General features: G+C 34.2%; 1 long non-coding RNA gene across 1 annotated transcript in view; it reads right to left on the bottom strand.

Moving 5' to 3' along the window:
* The window catches only part of LOC133047949 (uncharacterized), a 315,323-nt gene that overhangs the window by 89,985 nt on the left and 206,769 nt on the right, over positions 1-18,569 (bottom strand). The window contains exon 2 of the long non-coding RNA XR_009690919.1: positions 18,086-18,181. This is a non-coding gene — a long non-coding RNA (uncharacterized LOC133047949). The remainder of the gene's footprint in view (positions 1-18,085; positions 18,182-18,569) is intronic.

The raw sequence follows: 18,569 nt of genomic DNA, 5'->3' as shown, positions 1-18,569 counted from the left end.
TCTGTAGTCTTTACCATTCTATTGTTTTCTTCTACTTATTTACATTATTCACTTAATAAGTCTTTCTTATCTATCCTTGCTATTCTCTGGAACTCTGCGTTCAGATAGGCATATCTTTCCTTTTCTCCTTTGCCTTTCTCTTCTCTTTTGTTTTCAGCTATTCATAATGCCTCCTCAGACAGCAATTTTGCCTTTTTTGCATTTCTTTTTCTTGGGGATGGTTTTGATCACTGCCTCCTATATAATGTTACAAACCTCTGTCCAGAGTTCTTCAGGCACTCTATCTGATAATCTCTTTAATCTATTTGACACTTCTACTAAAGGTTTGATTTAGGCCATACCTAAATGGTCTAGGTACCTAAATTCCCTACATTCTTCAATTTAAGTCTGACTTTTTCAATAAGGAGTTCATGATCTGAGCCACAGTCAGCTCTTGGTCTTTTTTTTTTTTTTTTCTGATTGTATAGAACTCCTCCATCTTCAGCTACAAAACATATAATCAGTCTGATTTCAGTATTGACCACCTGGTTATATCCATGTGTAGGGTCATCTCTTGTGTTCTTGGAAGAGGCTGGTATGACCAGCATTTTCTCTTGACAAAACTCTGTTAGCCTTTGGCCTGCTTCATTCTTTAAAAGGCCAAAGCTGCCTGTTACTCCAAGTATCTCTTGACTTCCTACTTTTGCATTCCAGTCCCCCATGATGAAAAGGACATCTCTTTTTTGTACAGTATATAAAATATATAATGTATATTGCATTAATTCAAGGTAGAATATAATGGGCTCTTGGATCTCCAAGGAAATCACTAAAACAATGAACTACTGATGCATGCGACACAGGTAAATATCAAAAACACAAAGAGCAGGAGAAGTCAGTAATCAAGGAACATATATTCTATGTTTCCACTTACATTAAGATGTAGCATAGTCAAAATTAGTCTTTGGTCATAAAAATCAGCATATTAGTTTCCTTTTAGGGGTTATGAAGGACAGGTTGAAGGAAGACACTTGGATAATGAAAATATTTTAGAACCTTATAAGGTTGTGGCTCATGTTAATGTTTACAAAAACATCAAATTATACAGTTAATATCTGTGCCTTTTTTAATAAAAATAAACCTAAATAACAGAAGACAAATTATTTACAAACAGAAAAGTTTTCCTTCTATTAAAAGTTAATCAAAACTATATAAGTTAATCAAAATATATAAATCAATAAATATTTTAAGATCAATTTTTTTAATATTGGACTGTTTCTTAGTGAAATTATATGCTGATTGTGTTATAATTTTGTTCTTGTTTACTAAATTTCACTTTAACTATATTATTTCTAATATTGGCTCAATCACCCTCACTTTTCTAAACACATGTATATATATTACATTTTATTTCATTATAAAATATTTAACATTTTTTGCCTGGAGAATTCCGTGGACTGAGGAGCCTGGCAGGCTACAGTCCACATGGTCTCAAAGAGTCGAATACAACAGTCTGAGAGACTAACACACACACACAAAATGTGTTTCTTAAGATACAGATAATTACACAACAAATTCCTAGTTTCCTAACTTGAATTACAAACTTTAATCAGTACACCAGAGGCTATTTGTGTGTTATATGCACACCAAATAGATTTTTCTCAATCTGTCTTTTTCCTTTTATTTAATGTTGTCGTATTCATCCTTTTGTTATGATCTATACTTTTGGAGCCCTGATTAAGATCTCTCTCACTACTCTGAAGTCATGAATGAATTTATTTTAATTTTTGAAATCAAAGTGTCTAAATCTCTTGTAATTGATTTGATTTTTTCACTATAATACATGAAGCTGATTTGTTTTTTTTTCTTCACAGCTAAGCATCTTATTCAGTATCATCCAGTAATAAATGCTGAATCGTTCATATGTATTGCTACCTATACATGAATCTATATCAGAGCTTTTATTTTTTAAATTTATTGTTTAATATTAATATAGCTATACCAGCACTCATTTGATTATCCTTTGCTTTATATATTTTTTCAATTTCAGAATTTCTATATCTTTCCAGTGATGTGTCCCTTCTAAATAGCAGCTGGCTAGATTTGGGTTTTTTTTTTCAGTATTTTGCTTGTGCTCAACAGACATGACTTTGCCCTTTAACCAGTAAGTTACGTAATTGAATCATGTATGGGACTGGAATTATTTCTCATATCTCTTTAGACTGCTCTTACTATATTTTAGAGTCACTATTTTATTAGCCTACAATTATTTAACCCATATTTATATTTTAGCTTTTTAATGCAGGATTTTCAAATACAAAGGGGAAAATGTATTTAATCTTTTCACACCTAAAGTTAAATTTAATCAGTTACCAAGATTTTATTAAATCTTCCCAGGCCCCCACCACTAGTAATTTTTATTTTCTTGTTTGTATGTTTTTCTGAAAGTTTATAAAGTCCCAGAAATTATGCAGTTCTAATTAAAAGACCTTTTACATTTTCATAACCAGTGTGCCATTTTAACACCTAACAAAAGTAATAACTTTTAATTCCTTATAACACCCAATGATCTCAAGATACATTTTACAATTACTCTGTTTAAATGAAGAGGCAAACAGAAACTCTATATGGCATTCATTGGTCATATTTCTTAGGCCTCTTTCATTCTTTAAAATTTCCTCTCACTTTATCTCTTGATTTATCAGAAAAGTGTATTTGTCATATAGAAAGTCTCATATTCTGGATTTGACCACCTCTTATGGAACACTCTTATCCCAGTATCTGAAATTTTCTTAATTTCAGTGATTCTTTTCACTTCAAGTTTAATTCTACTCCCAAAATTTTTTTTAAATGGAAGTCTCTGTCAGTTTGTCAGAAAGAGTTTTGAGATATTTCTGAGCCTCTAAAGTAGCACTTTCTAACAGGAATATGCCTCACACAAGCAGTTTTTTTTTTACTAATTACAAAAACTGAAAAGAAATAGGTGCAATTAATTGTAATAATATGTTTTATGTAATCTATTTTATCATAAATACTACCATTTCAAATTTAAATCAGAATAAAAATTGATAGTATATATTATTTTTCTTTTCTTTCTTTTTTTTTGGCACTAAGTCTCCAAAACCTGGTATCTTTCACTGGGCTAACATATTTCAGAGTGCAGCTCTTCAGAGATTAACTACATCAAGACCCTCTGATCTTTATGCCACCAGTTATTGGGCTTGGTGAATGTTTTTAAGCTCTTATCTACAAATTATAGCCTGTAGATTCTTTTTCCTGCTTCTAACAATTTTCTCAATGTGTGTGCGGAATATCTGCTTGCAATTTCTGGATCCTGAGACTTTCAGAGCTATTAGAACTCGATTTTTCTTCTCCCAGATCCTTTTGCACAAACCTATGAGGGGTCTGTGAGGGTCCCGCTGCTTGTGTTTTGGACATTGGGGTGAAGGGGACTTGTAACCTAATTTCATTGAAAACATGGCCTGTGTGTAGTTTCTTGGCTGTTCCAATTATTATTTGTTTTTATGTCAGGGATTATAAAGCAAACAAAGCATCATTATTTTGCCCCATTCAGAATCCTACCTTATTAGATTTATCTACGTGTTCTTCCAATTTATTTGTTCAGCATATCCAGTCTTTTTCAACAATACTCTTAATGCTCTATAGATTTACACTTGAGAAGTTTCTTCTGTGAGTGTTAACTGGTATGTGCTTGTTTTTACCACGTTTCATCGATTTCTTTGTTCTTTTTTTTTTTTTTTTAGTTTTTAATTTTATCTTTCTCTTTCTTTCCTTATATTATCATTTTGAAGAAATATCTTTGTGTATTTCCTTAAACACTCTATTGGAAATAAGACCAAAATCCTATTTGGCTCTATTTTTCCTTAATTTTGAATGTCACTTCCATTGACTTGTTATTAATTAGGAAAGGGTTTCTGGATGACTTTAAAGATATTGCTTTATTGTCTCCTGGCATCCAGAGATGTTGACGAAATGTCTGATATTTGGCCTTTTGTGGGGAACTAGACTTTTTGCTAAGGAAGATTTTAGGGATGAGATTTCAATTATTCTTGGGATTTTGAAACCTTACCAAGATGTCCTGGCTATGTTATCTACTAGTTTGGTACTAGGTGTGCCCTTGTAGTCTGAAATCTCCTTCAGTTTTAAGAAGTATGTTTTCTTGTGTATCTTTTTCCTATTTTCTTTATTTTTGTAACAGCATTTGATTGACTTTAGAACTTCCAGCTTTATTCTCATTACTTTCTCTAATTCTTTCCATTTCTCTATGTGTTTATATCACAGTCTAAGAAAATTCTCTGGGATTCCATTTGATTAATTTGGTCTCCACCACTGGCCATTTTTCTCTTCTGACTTTAGTTGAAATGACTTTAATTTTATCTTGGTAAATTTATTTATAAAAGAAATAGTATCCTAACTACTCTGATAAAATTACCTATAACTTTGTCACTTTTAATAATTTTATCTTTGTCTCTTTTCATAATTCTATCACCTCAGCTGTTAATTCTTTAGCTTGCTCATTTTGAAACACCGTTTCTCTTTCTCAAATTTTTTTTTTCTGAATCTTATTCTTCTGTACAGATTTTTAAAAAATATTCTTTGATTGAGGATTGCTCTCAGCCCCTATTCATACTTTTTTGGACTCCTTTCTGTATTGTAAGGTGTGGAAAACTATATTTCTCTGAGTTCCTGGCCAGTTAGTTTCTGGTTGGACTCTGCCAATGAATGGTGGGTGAGGCACTGACGTCAGCATTAGTCCAGTGGCAGCTGACGCCTATTCTCCAAAGAGCTTCTCTCCTGCCATAGCAGGCTGAGAATTTTGATCCTTCCTGGTGGCCTTGCTCTCCACACTGACACTTTTTTCCGGGGTTCCTTCTGAGTACCTCTGTTGCAGCACCATTAGCGGGGTCTTTTCTAGCCAAGACGCCTCTCCTCTTCATTGTGGGTGCCAGGGAAATAAGCCCTCCCTTTTATCCCTCAGCGGTGCAGATCATGGCTTTTCCCTGCAGTTTCTAATGTCTTGAGTACCAAGTTATTTCCCTATTGCTCTCTTAGGCCTTCCAACATCTGTGAAATCAGTTCTCTGTATTAAATTCCCTCTGTTTGAAATACATAAAGAGTTCTCTGCTTTCTTTACTAAACTTTGAATATATTCTTAAAATCTGTTTTTGGAAGCTTATATAGAAATGTCATAAAATATAGGATGCAATATTTGATACACACTTATACTAAGAAATTATTCACTGCTTATTATTTGAAATTTAAACTGCACTGGGTGTCCTTTATTTTTATTTGTTAAATTTGATAGCCATATGATTATATTCCCTATCAACCTGCTCTTCTTATTATGGTAAAGGGGTGGCATATACTGCTGACAGAGATGTGCTATTGCTTGTCTTCTGTATGAGGTTTTCCACCTATTTCTTAAGATAAGTATCTACCTGAGGCATTGTTCTACCTACCCCATTCCAGTGCCAGCATTTGTTGCTTCGGACCAGCAGCAGGTGCAGAAGCTGCTTCAAACAGCACTTTTGGGTTTGGGGTACCATGCTGTGTTGGAATCCATCAAATCCATGCATGTTATCTGGAAACTTTCTTAAAATAATTCCTGTGAGTTTATCTTAAGTAAATTAAAAAAAAAATTAAGACTTACTGTTTATTTTCTATTCAACTGAACTGAATGTTTGCATCTTTTTATTGGATAGTTCATACATTACTATACTAAAACACTGAACTTAACAATTTTCAAATAAATTAGGCCAGATAAGCATGCTAGCTTATCCCACAACACTGTAGAAGATAACTACTTAATTTTCCATTTTTTGTTTAAATTAAGAGAAATAAATAAAAGATAATCACACAGCTGGCAATTAATGGAGAATCTTCAACTTAGCCAGTCATGCACAAAGTTTTGGACTTTGTCTGTAAGACCTAATAGATATAATGGCATATCTACTCAGAACCATGAAGCATATTTAATTAGACAATTAGTGTCTTTCTATCTCAGTTCTCATTTTGTCTTCCCTATTATGCTGCATTTTAACAGATCTCATGTGTAGTATGTCAACCTTAGATTAAAACTCTTTCTTAACTCCATGAACTAAACTTACTTAAGAGTTTAATACTCAATTTTGCTAAAACCAGCTTACATCTTATTAATTTTTTTTCTAATATCTCAATATTTGTTTTCTGCAGGTGGTAAGACAAGAGGTCAGGATAATTAGAAAATAAAAAAGGTAAAGATATGAGAACAACTGAGTACCATACAGATATGGAAAGATGGAAAAGACCTTTGAAATATGAGATCAAATCCTTTAAAAATAATTTTAAAAGAATAAAGAAACAAGGTACTTGAAATCAATAATCTGTTTTTTGTTAATTTAATTCTTTTTCTATGGCTCATGGAGAAAACTTGGCAAATAATTTGTCTACTGTCATGTTTGTACCCAGGCTCAAAGGGAATTATTATCCAATTTAAAATAGTTAAAAAGTACAGGCAAATTATAATGAATGCTAAACAATGAATATTAACTATATTTTGTTGGAAAAATACTGTGCTTGATCCCTGTACTCTAAAATCTATGACAGAAAGAGCATACTGTATTTTATTTCCAATTATTTCTAGCAAGTAAATTCATTCTTGTTTATAGGAAGACCATATGTGTAAAACCAAAAAATGTCCAAAGATGATAAATAACTTTGATATTTTTTCAGGTTGGATCCCTGGGAGGCAGATTCTAATACAGACTAACGTGCAAGATCAGCTCCTGAAAAAGGAAAGAAAGAATAAATGGACCAGAGGAAAAATTGGATTGCAATTTAGTCTTAAAAGCATCTGGTGTGCCCAGGTGAAATACACAGTTGGGGAGAACGCCTCTGAAGCATTCACTTTACGGTCAAGGGGTTAAGCCCATATACTCATGCATCCACCAGTGATAGGAGTTTGAAGGAGCAAGACCAAGAGTGAAATGATTCTCTCCAGCTGAGGACACTAGCCTAAGTGGGCTACCACCTGGAAGCACTTACAGCAGGGACTGTATCTTTCAGTCCTGACGGGAGCACTGAACTGCAAATCACATCTATAATAATATCGTACGGGCCTTCTTTGGAAAATTAACAGGTGCTGTGGTTATCACTTAGAAAGGAGGGATGATCAAATGAAGTGATAGCAGAAATAGGAAAATTAAATTTTGTTAACATTTGTTAACAAAGATAGAGAAAAAAACAATACTGTTCACATTCTATTGCATTCTGGTTGAGGTCACAGCAATTGAAGTGCAGGAGCATGGCTAAAGTTATAAAACTGTTTATGAGGTAAGTTATTGGAATTGTTAACAGAGGATTTGGTACAAGTTAAAAAATACTTATTGAAGTTAAATTTTTCATACCTTGGATCTATAGCTATGGGATTAAACCAATTAGAAAACCAAAAATTAGACTGAAATATGAATATCCTTATATCAAATTACTGATAAAGCTAGCAGATTCAACCATTATTCTCATGATTAAAATTTTTTAAGATCTAGGAGATAATTACACTAATGCTTTATCTTTGAAAATTTCAAACACATATACCTAGTCTTAGGGTCAGTGTTCACTTAACCCTCTTTGTGAACACTGCTATTTCCTTCATAAAAACTAAAAATGTAAAAATACCTATATTTAACTGGACAATAAAGGACAGAAATGATATGGACCTAACAGAAGCAGGAGATATTAAGAAGAGGTGGCAAGAATACACAGAAGAACTGTACAAGAAAGATATTCACGACCCAGATAATCACAGTGGTGTGATCACTCATGTAGGGCCAAACATTCTGGAATGTGAAGTCAAGCAGGCCTTAGGAAGCATCACTACAAACAAAGCTAGTGGAGGTGGTGGAATTCCAGTTGAGCTATTTCAAATTCTAAAGATGATGCTGTGAAAGTGCTGCACTCAATATGCCAGCACATTTAAAAAACTCAGCAGTGGTCACGGGACTGGAAACAGTCAGTTTTCATTCCAATTCCTAAGAAAGGCAATGCCGAAGAGTGCTCAAACTATTGCACTCATTTCACACGCTAGCAGAGTAATGCTCCAAATTCTCCAAGCCAGGTTTCAACAGTACGTGAATCATGAACTTTCAGATGTTCAAGCAAGAATTAGAAAAGGCAGAGGAAACAGAGATCAAATTGCCAACATCCTCTGGATCATCAAAAAAGAAATGGAGCTCCAGAAAAACATCTACTTTAGCTTTATTGACTATGCCAAAGTCTTTGACTGTGTGGATCACAATAAACTGTGGAAAATTCTGAAAGAGATTGGAATACCAGACCACCCGACCTGCCTCCTGAGAAATCTGTATGCAGGTCAAGAAGAAACAGAACTGGACATGGAACAACAAACTGGTTCCAAATTGGAAAAGGAGTACGTCAAGGCTGTATATTGTCACCCTGTTTATTTAACTTATATGCAGAGTACATCATGAGAAATGTTGGACTGGATGAAGCAAAAGCTGGAATTAAGATTGCCTGGAGAAATATCAATAACCTCAGACATGCAGATGACACCACACTAATGGCAGAAAGTGAAGAAGAACTAAAGAGCCTCTTGATGAAACTAAAAGAGGAGAGTGAAAAAGTTGGCTTAAAGCTCAACATTCAGAAAACTAAGATCATGGCATCTGGTCCCATCACTTCATGGCAAATAGATGAGGAAACAATGGAAATAGTGAGAGACTTTATTTTTGGGGGCTCCAAAATCACTGTGGTTGGTGACTGAAGCCATGAAATTAAAAGAGGCTTGCTCCTTGGAAGAAAAGTTATGACCAACCTAGACAGCATATTAAAAAGCAGAGACATTACTTTTCCAGCAAAGGTCCATCTAGTCAAGGCTATGGTTTTTCCAGTAGTCATGTATGGATGTGAGAGCTGGACTATAAAGAAAGCTGAGCACTGAAAAATTGATGCTTTTGAACTGTCGTGTTGGAGAAGACTTTTTTTTTTCATTTATTTTTATTAGTTGGAGGCTAATTACTTTACAATATTGTAGTGGTTTTTCTCATACATTGACATGAAGAAGACTCTTGAGAGTCCCTTGGGCAGCAAGGAGATCCAACCAGTCCATCCTAAAGGAAATCAGTCCTGAATATTCATTGAAAGGACTGATGTTGAAGCTGAAACTCCAATACTTTGGTCACCTGATGTGAAGAACTGACTCATTGGAAAAGACCCTGATGCTGGGAAAGGTTGAAGGAAGGAGGAGAAGGAGATGACAGAGGATGAGATGGTTGGATGGCATCACCGACTCAATGGACAAGAACTTGAGTACACTCCAGGAGTTGGTGATGGACAGGGAGGCCTGGTGTGCTGGAGTCCATGTGGTCACAAAGAGTCAGATGCGACTGAGTGATGGAGCTGAACTGGACTGATATTCAACTGGAGTTCACACAGATCTATTTGGCTCCCTTTGCTGGTGCTTCTCTTGAGAGAAAAAGGACTCAAAGTATATTGCATAATATCAGCTTCTATTTTTCTGAGCTTCACTGGAAAACTATCATTATAGGTCAAACTGTCTTATAATAAGATATGTTTAATACATCAAAAGCAAGTGCTGACTCGATCCTAGGAATGGATACTAATAAATTGAAAATGACATTATAGTCATATATATCCATTCCTACTACAGTCACAAAATTCCCATTTGTAAACACTTCACCTAGTTCAATTATCTTATTTATCATAAGAGATACAAGCTAAAAAATCAAGGTTGCACAGTAAGTTAATTGAAGAACCAAGACTAGAATGCAAGTGTCTCAACATACATAAGTGATGTGTAATAGATGTGCAAATAGATGGGGCAAAAGTGGAAACAGTGACAGATTTTAATTACTTGGGCTCCAAAATCACTGTGGACCATGAATGCAGCCACAAAATTAAGAAGCTTGCTCTTTGGAAGAAAAGCTATTACAAACCTAGACAGCATATTCAAAAGCAGAGACATCACTTTGCTGACAAAGGTCCATGTAGTCAAAGCTACGGTTTTTCCAGTAGACATGTATGGATCTGATATTTGGACCATAAAGAAGACTGAGTGCTGAATAACTGATGCTTTAATATTGTGGTGCTGGAGAAGGCTCCTGAGAGCCTCTTGGACAGCAAGGAGATCAAACCAGTCAGTCCTAAAGGAAATCAACCCTGAACATTCATTGGAAGGACTGATGGTGAAGCTCCAATATTTTGGCCACCTGATGTGATGAAATCGACTCACTGGAAAAGACCTGATGCTGGGAAAGATGGAGGGTGAGAGGAGGACCAGGCCACTGAGGATCAGATGGTGGGGTAGCATCACTTACGCAGTGGGCGTAAGTTTGGTCCAACTCTGGGAGATACTGAAGGACAGGGTAGCCTGGCATGCTGCAGTTCATGGGGTCACAAAGGTCTGGGCATGACTTAGTGACTGAACAACAAAAGTTAAAAAAAATTTTTTTTTTTCTTCCTCAGTAATATACTCTAAAATGTTTCCATTAAGAAATATGGAATATGATGATATGGAACAGTTTTCTTATTCTATATCTCAATCATGTAGACTACAGTTTAGAAAGAGAGTGAGTTTTATGGTTGGCTGAGATAAAATTTAAAAATTAGGTATTCTGAAATACAGAATATAAATTTATAATACATATGCTTTGTAAAATAATAAATTTTATTATCAAATATATATTTTCTATGATTTATAGATTTTTAGAGGACAGTTAAGTTGCCTGGATTACTAATGCACCAAGTTTACACACTTAAGACTTTTTCAAAGTCTGTCCTTAAGGTATTCTTTGTCATATGTTCATTCACCTAAAGATCAGTCAGAAGTGTAAATTATCAATGGTTGCTGAATTCTGTTTTCAGAAAGAGAGATGTGAACTACAGCAATCACACAGACTCAAGGGCTAAGTAAAAAGAGAGTTTTACGGTTAGATGTGGGGTCACTGACCAAAAAGATGAGAGCTATGATATTCTCTCTGTTGATATCCCTCCTTTATTTTTCAAGCACAATTATTTTGTTCTTTGATGCTATTTATGCATACCATGCACACAATAAAATCTATGTTAATTTCTTCAAACTGTGCCGTTATTATATTGTGACATTGTAATCAGTCCCTAGAAAAATCTAAGGAAAGAAATTTCATATATATGGCAGTTTTTTTACAACTAGCACCACCTGGGAAGCCTGTGTGCGTGTGTGTGTGTGTGTCTGTGTGTGTGTGTGTATTATTCTTTGCATTTGGAACAGAAATAAATATTTCATTTGTTTACAAATAGTGCATAATATAATAAATTCATTCTACTTCATGATTTGTATGGTGTTAAATAATAAAACACTGTAAAAATCTAGTACTTCCTGACAAAGACCAAGTATAAATAAATTTAAAAAAATAGAAGGGTCATCCTTCTTCTATGAATATTTTAAAGATGTCTTTATTTTCATATCATTTATGGTATACTATGAATAACAACATGACAGTATTTACCCAGGTTTGAATAAAATATAATTATTTACTTTTCTTAAAGAGGATCACTGTAAGAGAAAAAAACATTAAACACATGTTGCTGGACATACAGAAGATCCTTCCTTTTAATTTTACAGGAAGGAAATACTAAAATTCTAAATTATGGAATAAATTTCCTTTATTACCATTTAACACAGAAGAGGAAGTTAACATATCTTTCCTTGGTTTGTTTATACAGGCTCCGTAATGTCCATGATTAATTTACTTTGCAAACACTCAAGCCTGCCAACTTAACTTTCTCTCACTTTTTAGGCTCTTGTGCAGGATTATTCATTAAGAATTGTTTCCCCTTCAATAAGTAGCAGAGTCCAAGATCCAGATATTTTTGCTCTTATGTAAGACTGAGACAAAAATAGTTTCTCCGTACAACTATGGTAGCAATGACAACACCAACAATTCTTACAGTATCTTCTGTAGACCACAGTGTGGACCATTTACATTTGACAAAACTAAAAATTTGGTCAAAAGAAGATGCTTTTGAATTAATGAGAAATCCCATCTAAGATGCTTAGGCCTTTGTTTCACAACTGGTAGCATTTAAATATGCTTGTTGTCACTGCTACCATTTTCATGGCTTTGTTAAAAATATTCCTGACAATAGTTCAACTCCTCTCATGAAAAAAAGTAAATAATCAGGAAAAAAAAAAAAAACTTTAAAGGCATATCTGAAAACAAGATGCAATAAATTGATTAAATATATTTTGATCTGACAAATGTATTTTGCATTTGACAAAAATAGGAATGCAAGTGTTCTAATTACTGAACCCATTGTACTCTCTGATATTTCAAAAAAGGATTATAGATAAGTGAAAGATTAGCTGATAATTCTTTAAGATAAACTTTGAATCTTCCATCCTTCTCAATCTCTATTATAGAGTGTTTAGAAAATTGGCTGAAACCAGGAGGCTAAGCAAATTATAGAAAACCTGTATTAATATACAACCTGAGCAATAATCAACAGGGAACAAAAACATTATTTAGGCAGCCTTCCTGATTTATCATTCAGCACAAACATACACTGATTTTTCCAGAATATTTTTAGATGGGATACTGCCTTTTTTTTTTTTTTTTCTGGTGACCTGTTTGCATAAAAGAACACAAAATGCAACCAAGGGGAATAAGTGTTGGCATGACTCAAACAGGCCTGCTGGGTCTCTTGCTTCCTGTTTTGTTCTACAAATACAAGAAAGAATTTTAAAAGTACCTAATGACTTAAAGGATCATATTACAAGACAATCAGTTAAATGATATTTAGTTTTCCCTTGACGAAACACAAGTTTTGGTTCTTTTCTAATCACACACACACACACACACACACACACAATACACACACATACCCCCAGAAAAACCAAGATAAAACCTGTCTGAACTAAACTCTATAAGAGCAGAATTTAAGATCAGTACATCTTTAGTTATATGGCTTGGTTACTTATTTTTGTTCCTTATTTTCTGTTGAGAAAATTTATTGCATACTGCTGACAGGTTTAAGTTCTGGATTAGAATACTCCTGGTAAATTTGAGAGGCAATAACCATTTATGTGAAGAAATAGCACAAGGAAGCTTATTTTAATCACCAGCATGCAGTGACAGTTACTCTTTGAGTAATAACTATCCCTCTTCACAGATTTAACATGTAGAGTAAAATGTAATTTCATTTTCATCCTTACCTGTATTTCTAATTCCTATCCATGCTAAAGAGTGCTGCTTTCTACTCTGTAATTTTTGGCTGTATTGGCTTCAATCACTATACAATTGTGTCTCCAGTATTCACTCCAAATCTTTTACTCTATTTGAAATTAAATTTAGATTTCATGAACATCATAGTATGCATCTTCCTCTTCAAAGCACTTGTGTGCCCACATGTGCACATATACGTATCCATGTGTGGTTTTATTTGTATGTGTTCTCTATAAGACTATAAAAAGCATGATTTTTTTTTAATAATGCACATAACCCCAGACCCCCCAAAAAAACAATGGGGAAGGAGAAAAACATGGAACCTTGATCAATGGTCTAAAAGTCTTAGTACTAAAAATATTGAGACTGAATTGAACAGAATATTGGCAACCAAATGGTTTTTCCCCTTTTTTCCCTTTATTTCTATATCTCATCAACTTATTCTTTTTTATGCATCTACACAACAAAGATTCTAAAGTCACAAACCAGTTACTCTTTACTAACAAATTACCATTTGCTTTGTATAGGCTATCAGAACGGGGCTCTGCCTGCAATTCAGGAGACCAACTGGGGTTCCATCCCTCGGTCAGGAAAATCCCCTGGAGAACGGAATGGCTACTGATATCAGTATTTTTGCCTGGAGAATTCCATGGACAGAGGATCCTGGCAGACTATAGTCCATGGGGTCATAAAGAGTCAGACATGACTGAGCAACTAACACATATTCACACATTAGAAAAATGATGTTATTCTCCTATATAGTAAACAATTGACTGCTACTAGAGTTTTATAGTTCCTAGACTTTTCCAATTAAAAAGGTACCACCTCCTTTCTGTAAACTAATGTGAAACTCATTCATTAATATATAATGAGACAATGTTTTCTGGTGATTTGGTGAAACGGAAATGAGTCACTTTTCACTGTCAGTGGAGACGGATGATTTCTTAGGATATATACTGTTCTGTATTCTTAAGTATACTATCCCTTTACCTGAAAATATATCATTTAGCCAATGACTCCGATACTGTGTACATTTCAGTTTGTTAGTTGTACCAGATATTATCTTCTTACTTCTGCTCTGCTTACTCAGATCTGTTCTCTACTTTTTCTACTTTGCTCTTTCCCCCAAACAACATCAGTTGAAATCTCTTGCTCCGAGGTTTCCAATAGGGTTGGTCAGTGGGAATTACTAGCAGTGTGCTAGTGGTTAACATAAAAAAAAAGAAAATCCAAGTTAAGATATTTATAAGGCTAGACCCCTCACTGTTTGACTATGAGCGGACTGCAGTGCAGACCTTCCCTCTAAGGGTCAGGCAGCCCTCTGCTAGAAGTTTAGGGTGCTTCACCATCCCTTATTTTCTTCTGAACCATACCAACAGCTTCGTAAAAAAGAAATCCCGATATTAATCTCTTGAGTCAACCCTTCTGAGTGTGCATGTGTTTCTCTCCTGCAGTCTAAGTGATAACTAGTTTGGGTTATCTATAAAATTTTTGCTCAAAGTCACTCTTTTTACAAAATGCTGGGGGCTGACTTTCCAATACCTGAGTTTTGTATTTCAGATTCTCGGGTATTGGTTCCTTGTTGGAACTGTCAGAAATAAAATATTTTCAACATTATGATTTCAGGATTTAGCAGAAACAAAGATCAACAGTGGATATCAAGCAACAATTTTAATTTTGATAGATTAGGCCAAAATGATTTTGATAATTTTCTCATACTTTAAAAGATAATACATTAAACATTTCACCCTTATCATTATTACATGTTGCTTTAAACAGAAGTTTTTAAGAACTATGAACCTAGTTTTCCATCTCAGCAGTAACATTCCATTGTTTCTACCTCCCTCCAACTCCTAATATTTTGCCATACTACTAAATAAAATTTGAATTATAGAGTAATTTCATAAAAGTAGACCATCTTCTTGTTCAAAGACATTTAAAAATGTCTGGGTCAGAAATCCCTAATTAATTAAGAATATAAGATATGTAGGACAAATTATATAAATCAGATGGCTAGAATGTATAGGTAAGAAGTCAAGGAAATGATTTGGTTTTCTCTTAAACAAGTGTTTAGAAAAACAAGTGTCAAATATGATATCTCTGCTAAAAATTAAAAATAAATAAATAAATGACAATTGAAGGAGGTATTTAAAATTCAGAATAATCAGTTTAAAATAAAGTGTATTGGTATGGACTTTTTTAACACATAAGATCAAAATCAGTACTTATTATTATTTGGACTACAACTAAACTAACAGTACATAATAAATGGCATTATTGCATAGCTCTTTGAGTTCAACTATTTATAGAGTTCTATCATAGAAAAATAAAACAATCAAACCAAAACCAGTGTAAACCAGTCATTTCGTGTGTGTGTGTGTGTGAAGTTGCTTCAGTCCTGTCTGACTCTTTGTGACCCCATGGACTGTAGGTAGTCAGGCTCCTCTGTCCATGTGATTTTCCAGGCAAGAATACTGGAATGGCTTGCCATTTCCTTCTCCATTTCATGTGCAGATACATATAAAAATCAAGAACATGTAACAATGCAATGTTGCACTTTAATTCTAAATATTTAAGCTGACTTCACTCATTCTGAATTTTTTTCATTCACAAGCTATGTTCATGATTTAAGGCTATCCTAAATCCATTTATTTTTGTGTTAAGTTTTTAGTAATGAGGTAAAGAAAATGGCCAGAATAAACAGACATTCAAACTTTGTTTAGCTGGTTTGAGTCACTTTGTAACCCAAGAAAAACTGTCAGTATTCGAACAAGAGTTAAAGGGTTAAGTAGTAAATGTCTGAAGAATGAAATGAGATCAAAGAAAGTCTATACTGCTTTTTGTAATCTTAATCTCTCTATAAAAGCTAACATCTGAAGAGTAAATTTAGGGAGTATTATTTTGCCAAACATGTCTATTAATGTAATACAGAAAAATGAGTGAAACTTTTGCAGACTTCATGAAAAGTAATTAAAAACATTAACATCGTTTGGTTTGTTTGTTTGTTTTTAATAATATCTGCCAGTCAAAAACTTGGGAATAAGAAAAGGAAAAGAAAAATCCTGCAAAGTCAAACTGATCAGACCCAGTAAGCTAGGAAAAGGAAGGTGGATGGAATTGTTCACGGGGCAGATCCTCTTCCCCCTTCCTCACTAGAATAAGCAGAGGCGCATTTGTGGAAACCTAACTGAGCAGAAACCTGCGGTGTCTGCTCTCTGTGCTGACCTGCCAGCTGGAAGAAGCAGCGAGTTTAGAGGGTTTAAGCTCTCAAGAAGCCAAGACTTGGCCCATCATCTTCGGCTCAGCATATTGTGAGGCATATGAGCACTCTTCAAAACTGGCAGGGAGAAAGGAAGGGAAATTGAAAACCTAAACACAGTAGCCAGTTAAAATTCAAACAATTGCAAGGGTTGTGTTTTATCTGAAGCATTTTGCTATACTCCATGCTTTCAAATAAGGAAATAAATAGATTTACCCTTTAGGAGAAAGAAGAGCACCTTTAGATTACTGTACTACCCTTTACTGAACGGGGTGGGGGGAAGGCAGAAAAAGAACATGTACATATTCTACTATAAAGTAAAACAAAATTATGTCATTTTTCTTAATGCGATCTAGCTTTTTATAGCTGTCTAGAAATCAAATCTATTATATTAATGGCTTATTTTTAATTTTAACAAAAACATTATTTTAAACATTTTAACAGGATATTCAGAATTCTACTGAATAAGCTTCAAAGGCATTGTTATTAAAATGACTATGTATAATAACCCAAAAGTAACAATGGCGTAGTCATTATTTTTACTTTACTGGAAAGAAAAAAAAAGTGGCTTGAATCAAATAGAGTAAACAAAAATATTGATTTCTATTCTACTTTGTTTTCTAATTTAATATTTCTACTTGTTCTGTATATGAGAGAGAACACAATGCCCCTCACTGCTGGGAATATAAAAACATGTTGCCAACATCTCAAACTGACATGGTTTGGATTTATTGCATCAATATAAAAAATAATTCTGAAAATAATCAAAGTTCACCACTCCTGGGTATGTCAGGCTGAGGGCCTACAGGGCAGATGCTGCCCACCCAACTGCCTTTAGCCTGTCTCCTGATGCCACCCAGAATGGCTGAGCTACAATCTGAGAATTAAATATTTATTGATTGTCCTGTTGACAAGCTTTTGAGAAGTGTATGAATGACGCATTCACTGAAGTTATAATAAGCAGTTTTCTGCATTATATTTAGACTCACTCTTCTAGCCTGAAACTGAACTCCAGGTTCAATTCAGAGAAAGTCTTTTCCTCTGGAAAAGGGAGGAAAGGGAATGAGAAACACATGAGAATAAATAGATATATCACCCTAGATTCAACTCTAAATGATTTCAAAACAACCATCTGAAAAAACTGTCTTTAAAAATGAAAGTGTAATATTATATGAAATCAACTTTCCCCAACTAAGAAGAAAAGTTCAGATAGTGTGCAAATGAAGGGATTTCTCTGTAGTCTGAAATGGTTGCCTTACTTGGCTATAAATCTGCCTCAAACAATGCCTGGGGTCTTACTTGCAGGGATGTAATGAAGTTACACTGCCTGAATGAAAATTTAAAAAACAACTTAGGGCAGAGGACCTTGCCAGCTATCCATGATTCGTTGTAGTGTTTATCAGTAGCCCATGTGGGGGGATTCAGGATGAGGACACCAGGTCTCTCTGTCCCAGGCTGCCAGGTTTTACTTTAGTGTCAAAATATCAAGAAATGAACGCTAAGTTATTAGAGTCACAGTTAGTGTCAGACACATTTGCAACATGGATAGAGAAAGTGCCACTGGGAAAACTTGTGACACAGCCCCTGGTGACTTGCTTGATAGAGTTCTTACCTTCTGACTGATTCAATGGCAGAAACACACCTTCATATGTGGTGACCTCACTGATCTTGAGAGTGTCTTCTGCAGGGCTGCATGTATGAAAGTACTCTGTGAAAGAATCAGGGTATAGAATCACCCACTAGGTACTGTATAAAATGAAGTTCCTCAAAATTTCAAACTTTATCTCTTAAGGAATTACACAGTAAGAACTCACAAATTAAAATTATTAATTTGAACTCCGTGATAATGCAGACCAAGATCTGTAATCTTTCCTGTTAGTTATAACTAAAGATAACACATTAATACCAATTATATGTTATATATTATGGTTGATATTATAATTATAATTATATATATATAAATATTATAATTATAATTATATTATGATATAATATTGATTATATCAATAGTATCAATTTTTAGAATTGCTTTGTATAATTTCATGGAAATAAAAACTCTAGTCACTCAAAGCAATTTAGGTACATTTTCATAAATT

This window comes from Dama dama, chromosome 28 (assembly GCF_033118175.1).
Source record: "Dama dama isolate Ldn47 chromosome 28, ASM3311817v1, whole genome shotgun sequence".
NCBI classification, from domain to species: Eukaryota; Metazoa; Chordata; class Mammalia; order Artiodactyla; family Cervidae; genus Dama; species Dama dama.
This window is presented reverse-complemented; position numbering and strand designations above follow the sequence as displayed.